The sequence below is a fragment of the Mixophyes fleayi genome, chromosome 3, assembly GCF_038048845.1.
Source record: "Mixophyes fleayi isolate aMixFle1 chromosome 3, aMixFle1.hap1, whole genome shotgun sequence".
NCBI lineage: Eukaryota > Metazoa > Chordata > Amphibia > Anura > Limnodynastidae > Mixophyes > Mixophyes fleayi.
The window spans coordinates 11,769,282-11,784,244 of record NC_134404.1 but is presented as its reverse complement, the minus strand read 5'-3'; the positions used below and the strand labels follow the sequence as shown (position 1 = coordinate 11,784,244).

General features: G+C 38.1%; 8 non-coding genes across 8 annotated transcripts; all 8 read left to right on the top strand.

Moving 5' to 3' along the window:
- The first annotated feature begins 241 nt into the window (after positions 1-241).
- Positions 242-313, top strand: TRNAA-CGC (transfer RNA alanine (anticodon CGC)). The gene has a single exon. It is a non-coding gene; the product is annotated as a tRNA-Ala (tRNA).
- A 1,414-nt stretch (positions 314-1,727) lies between these two features.
- Positions 1,728-1,799, top strand: TRNAA-UGC (transfer RNA alanine (anticodon UGC)). The gene has a single exon. It is a non-coding gene; the product is annotated as a tRNA-Ala (tRNA).
- A 1,646-nt stretch (positions 1,800-3,445) lies between these two features.
- TRNAA-UGC (transfer RNA alanine (anticodon UGC)) lies at positions 3,446-3,517 on the top strand. Its single transcript has one exon. It is a non-coding gene; the product is annotated as a tRNA-Ala (tRNA).
- Positions 3,518-4,929: 1,412 nt separating this feature from the next.
- TRNAA-CGC (transfer RNA alanine (anticodon CGC)) lies at positions 4,930-5,001 on the top strand. Its single transcript has one exon. It is a non-coding gene; the product is annotated as a tRNA-Ala (tRNA).
- A 3,957-nt stretch (positions 5,002-8,958) lies between these two features.
- On the top strand, positions 8,959-9,030 carry TRNAA-UGC (transfer RNA alanine (anticodon UGC)). The gene has a single exon. It is a non-coding gene; the product is annotated as a tRNA-Ala (tRNA).
- Positions 9,031-10,435: 1,405 nt separating this feature from the next.
- Positions 10,436-10,507, top strand: TRNAA-CGC (transfer RNA alanine (anticodon CGC)). Its single transcript has one exon. It is a non-coding gene; the product is annotated as a tRNA-Ala (tRNA).
- A 2,482-nt stretch (positions 10,508-12,989) lies between these two features.
- Positions 12,990-13,061, top strand: TRNAA-UGC (transfer RNA alanine (anticodon UGC)). Its single transcript has one exon. It is a non-coding gene; the product is annotated as a tRNA-Ala (tRNA).
- Positions 13,062-14,466: 1,405 nt separating this feature from the next.
- Positions 14,467-14,538, top strand: TRNAA-UGC (transfer RNA alanine (anticodon UGC)). The gene has a single exon. It is a non-coding gene; the product is annotated as a tRNA-Ala (tRNA).
- Positions 14,539-14,963: the final 425 nt, after the last annotated feature.

The following is a 14,963-nucleotide window of genomic DNA, read 5'->3' as shown; positions in this document are numbered from 1 at the left end:
ATACTATTAGACAACTAATACATACTAGACCAGTTTTAAATTGTTGATTAAATAATTATTTAGAAACAGATTAATTGTGATGTAATACCTATTAAACCGATTAGAGGCATATAATTATGTCTTCGTCGTCATCGTCATCATTTATTTATATGAAGCAGCTAATTCCAAAGCGCTGTACAGAAAACTCACTCACATTAGTCCCTCCCCAATACTTTACAGTCTAAATTTATGCAAAAGAAATGGGGATGTAGCTCAGTGGTAGAGCGCATGCTTCGCATGTATGAGGCCCCAGGTTCAATCCCCGGCATCTCCAGCTTTTATGGTTACTTTCGCAACTGAAAGTTATCTCTCCGGAAGAGCCAAGAAAATCAAACAAACCAACAGATGAATGGGAAAAAACTTGATTGATAAGGATTTTAAAGCAATTATGGAATGGCTCAGTGTTACACTGTAAAGGAAAGACTGACAGAAACAATGGGTCATTTAAAAAAAAAGAAACATTAACATGCCTGCATGCCACCCTTTCACTTTTTTGAAAACTTTCATGCTGATGCTTTGTGTTGTCACTTGTGAGATTTAGGTCCACAGTAGCATATTAACACTGGCAAATATAGTAACATCACTTCAATGTCCATGAAAGCACTCTCCTGTAATGGACAAAGCTATAATACAATCCATAGGAGAGGATGTATCTCAGTGTTTGAGCACATTCTGGAGGCCCCTAATTAGAAGCCTGATGACCTGCATTTGGAACAGAGGTGAAGACATGCTGAACATAGAATTTACTAAATCCTTGCACTTTCTATAAAATGGTTAACTATCATCTTCTGAAAGACAACCTACCTTTTTTCCATTATTCCTAGGAGAGGGAAAATAAGAAGGCATAATGATGTCCAGCTAGAGGTGACAAGAATATACTATCTTAAAAAAACAAGGAAATGGTCAGCAAGCTAGTGAACCAATTAATTGTGGAAATCTGTAAAGTATTTTTCCAAAGTCCTCAGGACCTGTATTTCACTAATTCTTCTTGAAGATGTTATGTTTATTGGAAAAGGCAATACACCAGATAAGAGACTGAATAGGGATTTACTGGAAAGGATCATATATAGGCACGAAAGAGCTCTAAGAATGTTAAATCACAGGCGAGATTCTACAATGATTTGGGAGTATTCAACCGTTAGACTCACTAAATAATATGACAATTAAAGGATACAATGCCCAATTGTGCTTCAAGAATGGATAAATAGCATGTTCAACGTTCAGAGCTCAGGTGATTTTCAAAACCCATCGAAAGGAACTCTTCCATATTATTAGCCAAAAAGTTTCCAAAATGCACTTTGGATGCTACACACCAGGTTGCAAAAGTCTTCCAGATCATTTAATATCTTTTAGAGCTGGATGATTTCCTAGCAGACTACAGGCTATCGGACAGTACTCTGCTCACCATCAACTGTGTAAATTTCCATGCCTTCCATTACAACTGCTAGGGTTTCTGATAAAAAAAATCCATCGCTGATAAGGAATGCTCACAAACATCCAAAGTTTGAATTGTGTCTCTACTGCCATCCTGATCACCTGCGGAAACCACAGTTTCTCTACTTACCATCAGAGTATAATGGTGCTCATCGTTCCATCCTCTTAGATTTACTTAAGATGACTGGAAAGTAGTGGCACTGGAAAAACATATAAAGATGCAATCACTCGAACACCCTTTATGCAAAACGAATGGGGATGTAGCTCAGAGATAGAGCGCATGCTTTGCATGTATGAGGCCCAGGGTTCAATCCCCGGCATCTCCAGCTTTTATGGTTACTTTCGCAACTGAAAGTTATCTCTCCGGAAGAGCCAAGAAAATAAAAACAAACCAACAGATGAATGGGAAAAAAACTTGATTGATAAGGATTTTAAAGCAATTATGGAATGGCTCAGTGTTACACTGTAAAGGAAAGACTGACAGAAACAATGGGTCATTTAAAAAAAAAGAAACATTAACATGCCTGCACGCCACACTTTCACTTTTTTGAAAACTTTCATATCTTTTAGAGCTGGATGATTTCCTAGCAGACTACAGGCTATCGGACAGTACTCTGTTGACCATCAACTGTGAAAATTTCCATGCCTTCCATTACAACTGCTAGGGTTTCTGATAAAAAATCAATCGCTGATGAGGAATGCTCAAAAACATCCAAAGTTTGAATTGTGTCTCTACTGCCATCCTGATCACAAGCGGAAACCACAGTTTCTCTACTTTCATGCTGATTATCATGCTGATGCTTTGTGTTGTCACTTGTGAGATTTAGGTCCACAGTAGCATATTAACACTGGCAAATATAGTAACATCACTTCAATGTCCATGAAAGCACTCTCCTGTAATGGACAAAGCTATAATAAAATCCATAGGAGAGGATGTATCTCAGTGTTTGAGCACATTCTGGAGGCCCCTAATTAGAAGCCTGATGACCTGCATTTGGAACAGAGGTGAAGACATGCTGAACATAGAATTTACTAAATCCTTGCACTTTCTATAAAATGGTTAACTATCATCTTCTGAAAGACAACCTACCTTTTTTCCATTATTCCTAGGAGAGGGAAAATAAGAAGGCATAATGATGTCCAGCTAGAGGTGACAAGAATATACTATCTAAAAAAAACAAGGAAATGGTCAGCAAGCTAGTGAACCAATTAATTGTGGAAATCTGTAAAGTATTTTTCCAAAATCCTCAGGACCTGTATTTCACTAATTCTTCTTGAAGATGTTATGTTTATTGGAAAAGGCAATACACCAGATAAGAGACTGAATAGGGATTTACTGAAAAGTATCATATATAGGCACGAAAGAGCTCTAAGAATGTTAAATCACAGGCGAGATTCTACAATGATTTGGGAGTATTCAACCGTTAGACTCCCTAAATAATATGACAATTAAAGGATACAATGCCCAATTGTGCTTCAAGAATGGCTAAATAGCATGTTCAATGTTCAGAGCTCAGGTGATTTTCAAAACCCATCGAAAGGAACTCTTCCATATTATTAGCCAAAAAGTTTCCAACATGCACTTTGGATGCTACACACCAGGTTGCAAAAGTCTTCCAGATCATTTAATATCTTTTAGAGCTGGATGATTTCCTAGCAGACTACAGGCTATCGGACAGTACTCTGCTGACCATCAACTGTGAAAATTTCCATGCCTTCCATTACAACTGCTAGGGTTTCTGATAAAAAATCCATCGCTGATGAGGAATGCTCACAAACATCCAAAGTTTGAATTGTGTCTCTACTGCCATCCTGATCACCTGCGGAAACCACAGTTTCTCTACTTACCATCAGAGTATAATGGTGCTCATCGTTCCATCCTCTTAGATTTACTTAAGATGACTGGAAAGTAGTGGCACTGGAAAAACATATAAAGATGCAATCACTCGAACACCCTTTATGCAAAACGAATGGGGATGTAGCTCAGTGGTAGAGCGCATGCTTTGCATGTATGAGGCCCCGGGTTCAATCCCTGGCATCTCCAGCTTTTATGGTTACTTTCGCAACTGAAAGTTATCTCTCCGGAAGAGCCAAGAAAATCAAACAAACCAACAGATGAATGGGAAAAAACTTGATTGATAAGGATTTTAAAGCAATTATGGAATGGCTCAGTGTTACACTGTAAAGGAAAGACTGACAGAAACAATGGGTCATTTTAAAAAAAAGAAACATTAACATGCCTGCACGCCACCCTTTCACTTTTTTGAAAACTTTCATGCTGATGCTTTGTGTTATCACTTGTGAGATTTAGGTCCACAGTAGCATATTAACACTGGCAAATATAGTAACATCACTTCAATGTCCATAAAAGCACTCTCCTGTAATGGACAAAGCTATAATAAAATCCATAGGAGAGGATGTATCTCAGTGTTTGAGCACATTCTGGAGGCCCCTAATTAGAAGCCTGATGACCTGCATTTGGAACAGAGGTGAAGACATGCTGAACATAGAATTTACTAAATCCTTGCACTTTCTATAAAATGGTTAACTATCATCTTCTGAAAGACAACCTACCTTTTTTCCATTATTCCTAGGAGAGGGAAAATAAGAAGGCATAATGATGTCCAGCTAGAGGTGACAAGAATATACTATCTAAAAAAAACAAGGAAATGGTCAGCAAGCTAGTGAACCAATTAATTGTGGAAATCTGTAAAGTATTTTTCCAAAATCCTCAGGACCTGTATTTCACTAATTCTTCTTGAAGATGTTATGTTTATTGGAAAAGGCAATACACCAGATAAGAGACTGAATAGGGATTTACTGAAAAGTATCATATATAGGCACGAAAGAGCTCTAAGAATGTTAAATCACAGGCGAGATTCTACAATGATTTGGGAGTATTCAACCGTTAGACTCACTAAATAATATGACAATTAAAGGATACAATGCCCAATTGTGCTTCAAGAATGGCTAAATAGCATGTTCAATGTTCAGAGCTCTGGTGATTTTCAAAACCCATCGAAAGGAACTCTTCCATATTATTAGCCAAAAAGTTTCCAAAATGCACTTTGGATGCTACACACCAGGTTGCAAAAGTCTTCCAGATCATTTAATATCTTTTAGAGCTGGATGATTTCCTAGCAGACTACAGGCTATCGGACAGTACTCTGCTCACCATCAAATGTGTAAATTTCCATGCCTTCCATTACAACTGCTAGGGTTTCTGATAAAAAATCCATCGCTGATGAGGAATGCTCACAAACATCCAAAGTTTGAATTGTGTCTCTACTGCCATCCTGATCACCTGCGGAAACCACAGTTTCTCTACTTACCATCAGAGTATAATGGTGCTCATCGTTCCATCCTCTTAGATTTACTTAAGATGACTGGAAAGTAGTGGCACTGGAAAAACATATAAAGATGCAATCACTCGAACACCCTTTATGCAAAACGAATGGGGATGTAGCTCAGTGGTAGAGCGCATGCTTCGCATGTATGAGGCCCCGGGTTCAATCCCCGGCATCTCCAGCTTTTATGGTTACTTTCGCAACTGAAAGTTATCTCTCCGGAAGAGCCAAGAAAATCAAACAAACCAACAGATGAATGGGAAAAAAATTGATTGATAAGGATTTTAAAGCAATTATGGAATGGCTCAGTGTTACACTGTAAAGGAAAGACTGACAGAAACAATGGGTCATTTAAAAAAAAAGAAACATTAACATGCCTGCATGCCACCCTTTCACTTTTTTGAAAACTTTCATGCTGATGCTTTGTGTTGTCACTTGTGAGATTTAGGTCCACAGTAGCATATTAACACTGGCAAATATAGTAACATCACTTCAATGTCCATGAAAGCACTCTCCTGTAATGGACAAAGCTATAATACAATCCATAGGAGAGGATGTATCTCAGTGTTTGAGCACATTCTGGAGGCCCCTAATTAGAAGCCTGATGACCTGCATTTGGAACAGAGGTGAAGACATGCTGAACATAGAATTTACTAAATCCTTGCACTTTCTATAAAATGGTTAACTATCATCTTCTGAAAGACAACCTACCTTTTTTCCATTATTCCTAGGAGAGGGAAAATAAGAAGGCATAATGATGTCCAGCTAGAGGTGACAAGAATATACTATCTTAAAAAAACAAGGAAATGGTCAGCAAGCTAGTGAACCAATTAATTGTGGAAATCTGTAAAGTATTTTTCCAAAGTCCTCAGGACCTGTATTTCACTAATTCTTCTTGAAGATGTTATGTTTATTGGAAAAGGCAATACACCAGATAAGAGACTGAATAGGGATTTACTGAAAAGTATCATATATAGGCACGAAAGAGCTCTAAGAATGTTAAATCACAGGCGAGATTCTACAATGATTTGGGAGTATTCAACCGTTAGACTCACTAAATAATATGACAATTAAAGGATACAATGCCCAATTGTGCTTCAAGAATGGATAAATAGCATGTTCAATGTTCAGAGCTCAGGTGATTTTCAAAATCCATCGAAAGGAACTCTTCCATATTATTAGCCAAAAAGTTTCCAAAATGCACTTTGGATGCTACACACCAGGTTGCAAAAGTCTTCCAGATCATTTAATATCTTTTAGAGCTGGATGATTTCCTAGCAGACTACAGGCTATCGGACAGTACTCTGCTCACCATCAACTCTGTAAATTTCCATGCCTTCCATTACAACTGCTAGGGTTTCTGATAAAAAATCCATCGCTGATGAGGAATGCTCACAAACATCCAAAGTTTGAATTGTGTCTCTACTGCCATCCTGATCACCTGCGGAAACCACAGTTTCTCTACTTACCATCAGAGTATAATGGTGCTCATCGTTCCATCCTCTTAGATTTACTTAAGATGACTGGAAAGTAGTGGCACTGGAAAAACATATAAAGATGCAATCACTCGAACACCCTTTATGCAAAACGAATGGGGATGTAGCTCAGTGGTAGAGCGCATGCTTCGCATGTATGAGGCCCCGGGTTCAATCTCCAGCTTTTATGGTTACTTTCGCAACTGAAAGTTATCTCTCCGGAAGAGCCAAGAAAATCAAACAAACCAACAGATGAATGGGAAAAAACTTGATTGATAAGGATTTTAAAGCAATTATGGAATGGCTCAGTGTTACACTGTAAAGGAAAGACTGACAGAAACAATGGGTCATTTAAAAAAAAAGAAACATTAACATGCCTGCATGCCACCCTTTCACTTTTTTGAAAACTTTCATGCTGATGCTTTGTGTTGTCACTTGTGAGATTTAGGTCCACAGTAGCATATTAACACTGGCAAATATAGTAACATCACTTCAATGTCCATGAAAGCACTCTCCTGTAATGGACAAAGCTATAATACAATCCATAGGAGAGGATGTATCTCAGTGTTTGAGCACATTCTGGAGGCCCCTAATTAGAAGCCTGATGACCTGCATTTGGAACAGAGGTGAAGACATGCTGAACATAGAATTTACTAAATCCTTGCACTTTCTATAAAATGGTTAACTATCATCTTCTGAAAGACAACCTACCTTTTTTCCATTATTCCTAGGAGAGGGAAAATAAGAAGGCATAATGATGTCCAGCTAGAGGTGACAAGAATATACTATCTTAAAAAAAACAAGGAAATGGTCAGCAAGCTAGTGAACCAATTAATTGTGGAAATCTGTAAAGTATTTTTCCAAAGTCCTCAGGACCTGTATTTCACTAATTCTTCTTGAAGATGTTATGTTTATTGGAAAAGGCAATATACCAGATAAGAGACTGAATAGGGATTTACTGAAAAGTATCATATATAGGCACGAAAGAGCTCTAAGAATGTTAAATCACAGGCGAGATTCTACAATGATTTGGGAGTATTCAACCGTTAGACTCACTAAATAATATGACAATTAAAGGATACAATGCCCAATTGTGCTTCAAGAATGGATAAATAGCATGTTCAATGTTCAGAGCTCAGGTGATTTTCAAAACCCATCGAAAGGAACTCTTCCATATTATTAGCCAAAAAGTTTCCAACATGCACTTTGGATGCTACACACCAGGTTGCAAAAGTCTTCCAGATCATTTAATATCTTTTAGAGCTGGATGATTTCCTAGCAGACTACAGGCTATCGGACAGTACTCTGCTGACCATCAACTGTGAAAATTTCCATGCCTTCCATTACAACTGCTAGGGTTTCTGATAAAAAATCCATCGCTGATGAGGAATGCTCAGAAACATCCAAAGTTTGAATTGTGTCTCTACTGTCATCCTGATCACCTGCGGAAACCACAGTTTCTCTACTTTCATTCTGATTATCATGCTTATGCTTTGTGTTGTCACTTGTGAGATTTAGGTCCACAGTAGCATATTAAAACTGGCAAATATAGTAACATCACTTCAATGTCCATGAAAGCACTCTCCTGTAATGGACAAAGCTATAATACAATCCATAGGAGAGGATGTATCTCAGTGTTTGAGCGCATTCTGGAGGCCCCTAATTAGAAGCCTGATGACCTGCATTTGGAACAGAGGTGAAGACATGCTGAACATAGAATTTACTAAATCCTTGCACTTTCTATAAAATGGTTAACTATCATCTTCTGAAAGACAACCTACCTTTTTTCCATTATTCCTAGGAGAGGGAAAATAAGAAGGCATAATGATGTCCAGCTAGAGGTGACAAGAATATACTATCTTAAAAAAACAAGGAAATGGTCAGCAAGCTAGTGAACCAATTAATTGTGGAAATCTGTAAAGTATTTTTCCAAAGTCCTCAGGACCTGTATTTCACTAATTCTTCTTGAAGATGTTATGTTTATTGGAAAAGGCAATACACCAGATAAGAGACTGAATAGGGATTTACTGAAAAGTATCATATATAGGCACGAAAGAGCTCTAAGAATGTTAAATCACAGGCGAGATTCTACAATGATTTGGGAGTATTCAACCGTTAGACTCACTAAATAATATGACAATTAAAGGATACAATGCCCAATTGTGCTTCAAGAATGGATAAATAGCATGTTCAATGTTCAGAGCTCAGGTGATTTTCAAAACCCATCGAAAGGAACTCTTCCATATTATTAGCCAAAAAGTTTCCAAAATGCACTTTGGATGCTACACACCAGGTTGCAAAAGTCTTCCAGATCATTTAATATCTTTTAGAGCTGGATGATTTCCTAGCAGACTACAGGCTATCGGACAGTACTCTGCTCACCATCAACTCTGTAAATTTCCATGCCTTCCATTACAACTGCTAGGGTTTCTGATAAAAAATCCATCGCTGATGAGGAATGCTCACAAACATCCAAAGTTTGAATTGTGTCTCTACTGCCATCCTGATCACCTGCGGAAACCACAGTTTCTCTACTTACCATCAGAGTATAATGGTGCTCATCGTTCCATCCTCTTAGATTTACTTAAGATGACTGGAAAGTAGTGGCACTGGAAAAACATATAAAGATGCAATCACTCGAACACCCTTTATGCAAAACGAATGGGGATGTAGCTCAGTGGTAGAGCGCATGCTTTGCATGTATGAGGCCCCGGGTTCAATCCCTGGCATCTCCAGCTTTTATGGTTACTTTCGCAACTGAAAGTTATCTCTCCGGAAGAGCCAAGAAAATCAAACAAACCAACAGATGAATGGGAAAAAACTTGATTGATAAGGATTTTAAAGCAATTATGGAATGGCTCAGTGTTACACTGTAAAGGAAAGACTGACAGAAACAATGGGTCATTTAAAAAAAAAGAAACATGCCTGCATGCCACCCTTTCACTTTTTTGAAAACTTTCATGCTGATGCTTTGTGTTGTCACTTGTGAGATTTAGGTCCACAGTAGCATATTAACACTGGCAAATATAGTAACATCACTTCAATGTCCATGAAAGCACTCTCCTGTAATGGACAAAGCTATAATACAATCCATAGGAGAGGATGTATCTCAGTGTTTGAGCACATTCTGGAGGCCCCTAATTAGAAGCCTGATGACCTGCATTTGGAACAGAGGTGAAGACATGCTGAACATAGAATTTACTAAATCCTTGCACTTTCTATAAAATGGTTAACTATCATCTTCTGAAAGACAACCTACTTTTTTCTATTATTCCTAGGAGAGGGAAAATAAGAAGGCATAATGATGTCCAGCTAGAGGTGACAAGAATATACTATCTTAAAAAAACAAGGAAATGGTCAGCAAGCTAGTGAACCAATTAATTGTGGAAATCTGTAAAGTATTTTTCCAAAGTCCTCAGGACCTGTATTTCACTAATTCTTCTTGAAGATGTTATGTTTATTGGAAAAGGCAATACACCAGATAAGAGACTGAATAGGGATTTACTGAAAAGTATCATATATAGGCACGAAAGAGCTCTAAGAATGTTAAATCACAGGCGAGATTCTACATTGATTTGGGAGTATTCAACCGTTAGACTCACTAAATAATATGACAATTAAAGAATACAATGCCCAATTGTGCTTCAAGAATGGATAAATAGCATGTTCAATGTTCAGAGCTCAGGTGATTTTCAAAACCCATCGAAAGGAACTCTTCCATATTATTAGCCAAAAAGTTTCCAACATGCACTTTGGATGCTACACACCAGGTTGCAAAAGTCTTCCAGATCATTTAATATCTTTTAGAGCTGGATGATTTCCTAGCAGACTACAGGCTATCGGACAGTACTCTGCTGACCATCAACTGTGAAAATTTCCATGCCTTCCATTACAACTGCTAGGGTTTCTGATAAAAAATCCATCGCTGATGAGGAATGCTCACAAACATCCAAAGTTTGAATTGTGTCTCTACTGTCATCCTGATCACCTGCGGAAACCACAGTTTCTCTACTTACCATCAGAGTATAATGGTGCTCATCGTTCCATCCTCTTAGATTTACTTAAGATGACTGGAAAGTAGTGGCACTGGAAAAACATATAAAGATGCAATCACTCGAACACCCTTTATGCAAAACGAATGGGGATGTAGCTCAGTGGTAGAGCGCATGCTTCGCATGTATGAGGCCCCGGGTTCAATCCCCGGCATCTCCAGCTTTTATGGTTACTTTCGCAACTGAAAGTTATCTCTCCGGAAGAGCCAAGAAAATCAAACAAACCAACAGATGAATGGGAAAAAACTTGATTGATAAGGATTTTAAAGCAATTATGGAATGGCTCAGTGTTACACTGTAAAGGAAAGACTGACAGAAACAATGGGTCATTTAAAAAAAAAGAAACATTAACATGCCTGCATGCCACCCTTTCACTTTTTTGAAAACTTTCATGCTGATGCTTTGTGTTGTCACTTGTGAGATTTAGGTCCACAGTAGCATATTAACACTGGCAAATATAGTAACATCACTTCAATGTCCATGAAAGCACTCTCCTGTAATGGACAAAGCTATAATACAATCCATAGGAGAGGATGTATCTCAGTGTTTGAGCACATTCTGGAGGCCCCTAATTAGAAGCCTGATGACCTGCATTTGGAACAGAGGTGAAGACATGCTGAACATAGAATTTACTAAATCCTTGCACTTTCTATAAAATGGTTAACTATCATCTTCTGAAAGACAACCTACCTTTTTTCCATTATTCCTAGGAGAGGGAAAATAAGAAGGCATAATGATGTCCAGCTAGAGGTGACAAGAATATACTATCTTAAAAAAAACAAGGAAATGGTCAGCAAGCTAGTGAACCAATTAATTGTGGAAATCTGTAAAGTATTTTTCCAAAGTCCTCAGGACCTGTATTTCACTAATTCTTCTTGAAGATGTTATGTTTATTGGAAAAGGCAATACACCAGATAAGAGACTGAATAGGGATTTACTGAAAAGTATCATATATAGGCACGAAAGAGCTCTAAGAATGTTAAATCACAGGCGAGATTCTACAATGATTTGGGAGTATTCAACCGTTAGACTCACTAAATAATATGACAATTAAAGGATACAATGCCCAATTGTGCTTCAAGAATGGATAAATAGCATGTTCAATGTTCAGAGCTCAGGTGATTTTCAAAACCCATCGAAAGGAACTCTTCCATATTATTAGCCAAAAAGTTTCCAACATGCACTTTGGATGCTACACACCAGGTTGCAAAAGTCTTCCAGATCATTTAATATCTTTTAGAGCTGGATGATTTCCTAGCAGACTACAGGCTATCGGACAGTACTCTGATGACCATCAACTGTGAAAATTTCCATGCCTTCCATTACAACTGCTAGGGTTTCTGATAAAAAATCCATCGCTGATGAGGAATGCTCAGAAACATCCAAAGTTTGAATTGTGTCTCTACTGTCATCCTGATCACCTGCGGAAACCACAGTTTCTCTACTTTCATTCTGATTATCATGCTTATGCTTTGTGTTGTCACTTGTGAGATTTAGGTCCACAGTAGCATATTAAAACTGGCAAATATAGTAACATCACTTCAATGTCCATGAAAGCACTCTCCTGTAATGGACAAAGCTATAATACAATCCATAGGAGAGGATGTATCTCAGTGTTTGAGCGCATTCTGGAGGCCCCTAATTAGAAGCCTGATGACCTGCATTTGGAACAGAGGTGAAGACATGCTGAACATAGAATTTACTAAATCCTTGCACTTTCTATAAAATGGTTAACTATCATCTTCTGAAAGACAACCTACCTTTTTTCCATTATTCCTAGGAGAGGGAAAATAAGAAGGCATAATGATGTCCAGCTAGAGGTGACAAGAATATACTATCTTAAAAAAACAAGGAAATGGTCAGCAAGCTAGTGAACCAATTAATTGTGGAAATCTGTAAAGTATTTTTCCAAAGTCCTCAGGACCTGTATTTCACTAATTCTTCTTGAAGATGTTATGTTTATTGGAAAAGGCAATACACCAGATAAGAGACTGAATAGGGATTTACTGAAAAGTATCATATATAGGCACGAAAGAGCTCTAAGAATGTTAAATCACAGGCGAGATTCTACAATGATTTGGGAGTATTCAACCGTTAGACTCACTAAATAATATGACAATTAAAGGATACAATGCCCAATTGTGCTTCAAGAAGGGATAAATAGCATGTTCAATGTTCAGAGCTCAGGTGATTTTCAAAACCCATCGAAAGGAACTCTTCCATATTATTAGCCAAAAAGTTTCCAACATGCACTTTGGATGCTACACACCAGGTTGCAAAAGTCTTCCAGATCATTTAATATCTTTTAGAGCTGGATGATTTCCTAGCAGACTACAGGCTATCGGACAGTACTCTGCTCACCATCAACTCTGTAAATTTCCATGCCTTCCATTACAACTGCTAGGGTTTCTGATAAAAAATCCATCGCTGATGAGGAATGCTCACAAACATCCAAAGTTTGAATTGTGTCTCTACTGCCATCCTGATCACCTGCGGAAACCACAGTTTCTCTACTTACCATCAGAGTATAATGGTGCTCATCGTTCCATCCTCTTAGATTTACTTAAGATGACTGGAAAGTAGTGGCACTGGAAAAACATATAAAGATGCAATCACTCGAACACCCTTTATGCAAAATGAATGGGGATGTAGCTCAGTGGTAGAGCGCATGCTTTGCATGTATGAGGCCCCGGGTTCAATCCCCGGCATCTCCAGCTTTTATGGTTACTTTCGCAACTGAAAGTTATCTCTCCGGAAGAGCCAAGAAAATCAAACAAACCAACAGATGAATGGGAAAAAACTTGATTGATAAGGATTTTAAAGCAATTATGGAATGGCTCAGTGTTACACTGTAAAGGAAAGACTGACAGAAACAATGGGTCATTTAAAAAAAAAGAAACATGCCTGCATGCCACCCTTTCACTTTTTTGAAAACTTTCATGCTGATGCTTTGTGTTGTCACTTGTGAGATTTAGGTCCACAGTAGCATATTAACACTGGCAAATATAGTAACATCACTTCAATGTCCATGAAAGCACTCTCCTGTAATGGACAAAGCTATAATACAATCCATAGGAGAGGATGTATCTCAGTGTTTGAGCACATTCTGGAGGCCCCTAATTAGAAGCCTGATGACCTGCATTTGGAACAGAGGTGAAGACATGCTGAACATAGAATTTACTAAATCCTTGCACTTTCTATAAAATGGTTAACTATCATCTTCTGAAAGACAACCTACTTTTTTCTATTATTCCTAGGAGAGGGAAAATAAGAAGGCATAATGATGTCCAGCTAGAGGTGACAAGAATATACTATCTTAAAAAAACAAGGAAATGGTCAGCAAGCTAGTGAACCAATTAATTGTGGAAATCTGTAAAGTATTTTTCCAAAGTCCTCAGGACCTGTATTTCACTAATTCTTCTTGAAGATGTTATGTTTATTGGAAAAGGCAATACACCAGATAAGAGACTGAATAGGGATTTACTGAAAAGTATCATATATAGGCACGAAAGAGCTCTAAGAATGTTAAATCACAGGCGAGATTCTACAATGATTTGGGAGTATTCAACCGTTAGACTCACTAAATAATATGACAATTAAAGGATACAATGCCCAATTGTGCTTCAAGAAGGGATAAATAGCATGTTCAATGTTCAGAGCTCAGGTGATTTTCAAAACCCATCGAAAGGAACTCTTCCATATTATTAGCCAAAAAGTTTCCAACATGCACTTTGGATGCTACACACCAGGTTGCAAAAGTCTTCCAGATCATTTAATATCTTTTAGAGCTGGATGATTTCCTAGCAGACTACAGGCTATCGGACAGTACTCTGCTCACCATCAACTCTGTAAATTTCCATGCCTTCCATTACAACTGCTAGGGTTTCTGATAAAAAATCCATCGCTGATGAGGAATGCTCACAAACATCCAAAGTTTGAATTGTGTCTCTACTGCCATCCTGATCACCTGCGGAAACCACAGTTTCTCTACTTACCATCAGAGTATAATGGTGCTCATCGTTCCATCCTCTTAGATTTACTTAAGATGACTGGAAAGTAGTGGCACTGGAAAAACATATAAAGATGCAATCACTCGAACACCCTTTATGCAAAATGAATGGGGATGTAGCTCAGTGGTAGAGCGCATGCTTTGCATGTATGAGGCCCCGGGTTCAATCCCCGGCATCTCCAGCTTTTATGGTTACTTTCGCAACTGAAAGTTATCTCTCCGGAAGAGCCAAGAAAATCAAACAAACCAACAGATGAATGGGAAAAAACTTGATTGATAAGGATTTTAAAGCAATTATGGAATGGCTCAGTGTTACACTGTAAAGGAAAGACTGACAGAAACAATGGGTCATTTAAAAAAAAAGAAACATGCCTGCATGCCACCCTTTCACTTTTTTGAAAACTTTCATGCTGATGCTTTGTGTTGTCACTTGTGAGATTTAGGTCCACAGTAGCATATTAACACTGGCAAATATAGTAACATCACTTCAATGTCCATGAAAGCACTCTCCTGTAATGGACAAAGCTATAATACAATCCATAGGAGAGGATGTATCTCAGTGTTTGAGCACATTCTGGAGGCCCCTAATTAGAAGCCTGATGACCTG